This window comes from Vombatus ursinus, unplaced genomic scaffold (genome assembly GCF_900497805.2).
Source record: "Vombatus ursinus unplaced genomic scaffold, bare-nosed wombat genome assembly UNPS02014336.1, whole genome shotgun sequence".
Classification (NCBI taxonomy): domain Eukaryota; kingdom Metazoa; phylum Chordata; class Mammalia; order Diprotodontia; family Vombatidae; genus Vombatus; species Vombatus ursinus.
Genome location: NW_020954114.1, coordinates 9,043 through 14,041, shown reverse-complemented (window position 1 = coordinate 14,041; position 4,999 = coordinate 9,043). Strand labels below are relative to the sequence as shown.

Sequence of the window (4,999 nt, the reverse complement as noted above, 5' to 3'; positions counted from 1 at the left end):
TATATCTAACATTTCTAGTACAATATTGAATGACAGAGGTGATTATGGGCATCTTTGCTTTTCCCCTGATTGTATTGGGAAGGCTTTTAGCTTTTTCCCGTTACATAAAATGATTGCTGATGGTTTTATGCTGCTTGCTTTTTTTTTTTTTTTTTTTGCTAGGCAATGGGGTTAAATGATTTGCCCAGGGTAGCTAGTAAGTGTTATGGGTCCGAGGCCGTATTTGAACTCAGGTCCTCCTAAATCCAGGGCCAGCGCTCTATCCACTGCACCACCTAGTTGCCCCTGGGTGACCTTTTTCTTAGCATTAAACAAAGGTTCTTAACCTGGGGTCTGTGAACTCTAAAATAAAAACCTGTTTTGAGAACTGTATTTCATTAGAAAAAAAAACCTTAAAAGTTAGAATTGGGCAAGTGGAAACTAATGACTCTATGAGACATCACGAATCAATCAAACAAATTCAAAAGAATGAAAAAATGGAAGAAAATATACAATATCTCATGAGAAAAACAACTGACATAGGAAATAGATCCAGGAGAGCCAATGTCAGGATCATTAGACTACGTGAAAGCCATAATCAAAAGGACAACCTGGATAGCATCTTTCAAGAAATTATCAAGGAAAACTGCCCTGATGTCCTAGAACCAGAGGGCAAAATAGGCATTGGAAGAATCCACCGATCACCTCAGGAAAGAGATTGCAAAATAAAAACCCCAAGGAACATTATAGCCAAATTTCAGAACTGTCAAGTGAAGCAAAAATTACTGCAGGTGGCCAGAAAGAAACAATTCAGATATCAAGGAGTCACAATCAGGATTACATAGGACTTAGCAGCTGAAACATTAAAGGATTGAGGCCATGGAACATGATATTCTGGAAGGGAAAGGAGCTGAGACTACAACCAAAAATCACTTACCTGGCAAAATTAAACATAATACATCAAGAGAAAAAAAATGATCATTCAAACAAAATAGAAGGATTTCAAGCCTTGATAAGCAGAAGACCAGAACTAAACCAAAACTTTGACCTCCAATATCAAGACCCAAAAGAAACATAAACATGTGAAAAAGGGAAAAAACCCAGAACAGATTCAATAGATCTCAGCTGTTTACATCCTACATGGGAAGATGATAACTTGTAATTCTTTTTCCCCCATAGGGAACAGATAACTCCTTTATTGTGTACATTTTGAAGTGATCTCCCAATTTCTTGTTTCACAGAAAACATTAAGTATATACTTAGCTTAACATATATGTTGTAAACCTGCCTTGTTCTCTAAATTAAAAAAAAAATCATTCCAACAACAATTCATGCAGGAGGCCATTTCATCTGACATCCTCCAAGGATGTGCAGATGGATATAATAGACAGATTGCCCCTCTTCTGCACCTTCATTGATCACCATTTGGTATCCTCTCTTCAGACGCAGGTCAGCTGCACATTTCTTACCAACAATCATGAAGTGTCCAAGAAGATTTTCATCATCCTCTTCTGCAACAGATATCTGGGTAATGGCTTTCTTAGGTATCACCAGGAAATGAGTTGGGGCTTGTGGGCAAATATTTGGAAAGCAAGACACCAGTCATCTTCAAAAATGATTTGGGTGGGACAGCTAGGTGGCGCAGGGGATAGAGCACTGGCTCTGAAGTCAGGAGGACCTGAGTTCAAATCCAGCCTCAGAGCAAACACTTGACACTTACTAGCTGTGTGACCCTGGGCAAGTCACTTAACCCCAATTGCCTAAAAAGAAAAAAAATTATTTTGGCCAGGATTTTCTTGCAAATTGTTTTCCAGAAGATGGTGTCTCCCCTGGGCTGGGCAGTCTGAGCTTTGCTGATCTCATCTGCCATAGTTACTGACAAGCATAAGAAAAAAAAATACTTTAAATTACAAATAATTAGAAGGATTTAAAAAAAAAAAACCTTCAACCTCACACTCATCAGATTGGCAAAGTTGACCCCCAAAATGACAGATGCTGGATGGACTGTGACAAAACAGGTACATTGATGCATTGTTGATGGAGTTGTGAATTTGTCCAGCCATTCTGGAAAATGATTTGGAACGATGCCCCCAAATCTATTCAACTGTGAATAACCACTGGCCCAGTGATACCACTACCAGGGCTATATGCCAAATCAAAGAAACAGGAAAAAGATTCGTAGGTATAAAAATATTTATACAGCTTTTTTGGTGGTGAAAAAGCACTAGAAACTGAGAAGATACCCATCAATTGGGGAATAGCCAAAAAAATTATGGCATACATATGTGATGGAATCTATTGTGTTGTAATAAATGATGAAGGAGATAGCATCAGAGAACTGTGACAAACTTGTGTCAGTTAATAAATTAATCAATACAAATTTATTAAGCACCTACTATGTGCCAGGCACCCTTGTGCTGGGGAAACAAAAAAGGCAAAAGACAATCCTTGCCCTCAAGGAGTTTACAGTCTACTGAGGAAGACAACATGCAAACAGATATAAACAAAGTAAATTATGTGCAGGATAGAACAGTGAGAAAACAAAAAAAAATTAAAAGGGGTTGGAGAAGGTTTTCATAGAGGGTGGGATTTTAGTTGAAATTTAAAGGAACCCAGGGAGGTCAGTAGTTGGAGGAGAGGAAGGAGAGCATTCCAGGTATGGGGGAGAGCAGGAGAAAATGCCTGGAGCCAAGAAATAGTGTGTCTTCTTTGCAAAATGGCCAGGAGGCCAGGGTGACTGGATGGAAGAGTATGTGGCACAGAGTAAAGCTTAAGAAAACTAGAAAAGTAGGAGAGGGCTATGTTATAAAGGGTTTTGAATGTAACAAAATTTTGTATTTGATCCTGGAGCCACTGGAGTTTAGGGGTGTGTGTGTGTGTGTGTGTGTGTGTGTGTGTGTTGTGATTGGACCTGTGCTTTAAGAAAATCACTTCAGTGGCTGAATGGAGGATAGAATGGAGTGGGGAGAGACTTCAGGCTGGCAGGCCCACCAGCAGGCTATTGCAACAGTCAAGGCATGGTGGTGATGAGGATCTAAACCAGGACAGTGTCAGGGTCAGAGAAGATAGAGAGGAGAGTATTCAAGAGATGTTGCAAAGGTGAAATAAATTGGCCTTGTATATATGGTGGTGAGAAAGAATAAGGCATCAAAGATGACTCCAAGGTTGTGAGCCTGAGAGCCTGGGAGGATGGTGTTGGAGGATGAAGGATGGTGTGTTCCTTGCAGTAACAAGGAAGGTACATCTCAAGGTTTAAGGGAAAAGATAGTAAGTTTCATTTTGGATGTATTGTGTTTAAGATGTCTACTGGACATTCAATTTCATATGTTTGAAAGGCAGTAGGAGATGCAAGACTGGAAGTCATCAGAAAAGATTTGAGAATTGTCACTATAGAGATGGTAATTAAATCCATGGGAAATAATTAGATCACTGAAATGAAGTAGTATAGAGTGATAAAAGAAAAAGACAGAACCCAAGACAGAACCCTGAAGGATACTTTTGTTGTTGTCCTTCATTCTCAGAGAGGACCATGACATTGGGAAGGTTATGTCATGACTTGCAAGTGAATTGGGTTAAGTGAGGCAGGGCTGGGCAAAGCACCAGCCTCCCTGTGTCCTCCGGAGCTATCTGGGTCCAGTGCTAAGATGCAGATCAGGATGACTGAAGATGGTCTTGGGAGCAGTGGGAGACCTTGGCCTTTTTAAGTTAAGGTCTTTCCCAAGTCTCAGTTTGTCTGTGCCAATGTCCATTCAGTGCAGGGTGCAGGGCACAGAACCTTCCCCATGTCCACCGCCCTCCCCAGGGTGCTCAGGAAGGGGAGATACACTCAGGGATCTGACAATTGGTAGGGATGACCGCTGTTCATTTGTCTGATGAACACAGTCCAAGACAGTGTTCTTGGACGCTCAGCATTGAGTGCTGGCTAGGGTGAGAGGAAAGTCATCCTGGACACTCAGTTCCTGCCCTCCCCCCACTCTCCTACACTTCAAGGATCACCCTCAGCTCACCCCCCCCCCAACACACACATACACACGCAGGGAACTGGTATGGGGCAAGGCTGATGCCATACTCACCAATTTTCTTAGTTTTTTCATCTGTTCTCTTGGTAGAATATCCTGAGGACAGAGAAATATGGAATAAGGGGAGGACACCTAAGGGTCGTGATCTGGGGAGCTGGGCTGGGTGAGGAAGAAGAGGATGAGAGGACAAGAGATGGAGAGGCCATAGGGGACAAAGAGACTCCAGGGGTCACGGAGGGAGGAAAGGATATGGGGATCATAGACACAGATGACTGTAGGGTACAGGGATGGCGATGCGGGACACAGTCAGAGGGAGGTGGGAGTACAGGCATCAGGGAATGTTGAGGGAGGGTCTTTTGGGCTTGAGATATCAGGAGTCTAGCATCCCGGGAATTCCTCATCCCACCCCACAGCCCGTCAGTGATCAGACAGAGAGACCAGGCTGGAGGGCCCCTCACCATCCACCAGGAGACTGTTTGGATCCAGGGTAAAGTTCTGTAGCTGGGTGCCATCATGGGTCAGTCTGAGGACCTCTTGGTACGTAGAGGCCCTGTCAAAGTTCCGGGCCTGAGCGGCTGATGTGAAGTCACATGAGCAGTCCACTTCTGTGAGGCGTCTGGGAGAGAGGAGCCTAAAGAAGAAGAGGGCAGGGTGTGGGTGAATGAGAGAGGAAGAAGGCAGGTAGAGAGGAGAGGACAGGAGCAGTGATGGCCTCAGGGGAGCTGGGGCATGCTGAGCAGCCTTCTGGCCCTGGCAGGAAAACCTGCACCTCCCCACCAAAACTAGACTTCTTACGTGTTTGGTGAATACATGCATCTAGGTGGGCTCCTTGAGGACATGGATGGCTTTATTTTTTGTATCTTTTGCCCTGTGCCTGACACTTCGAGTATGCTGCTTAAAACCTTATTGAAAGGCTGATTGCTTCTATATGTGTATAGATATACATGTTATCTCTCTATATTCCCCAGCACGTGTCCCACTGCTTGGGACATCGTGGGATG

At 43.4% G+C, this 4,999-nt stretch overlaps 1 pseudogene; it reads right to left on the bottom strand.

Annotated features, from left to right (window-relative positions):
• Positions 1-1,308: 1,308 nt before the first annotated feature.
• Positions 1,309-1,849, bottom strand: LOC114042267 (annotated as a pseudogene).
• Positions 1,850-4,999: the final 3,150 nt, after the last annotated feature.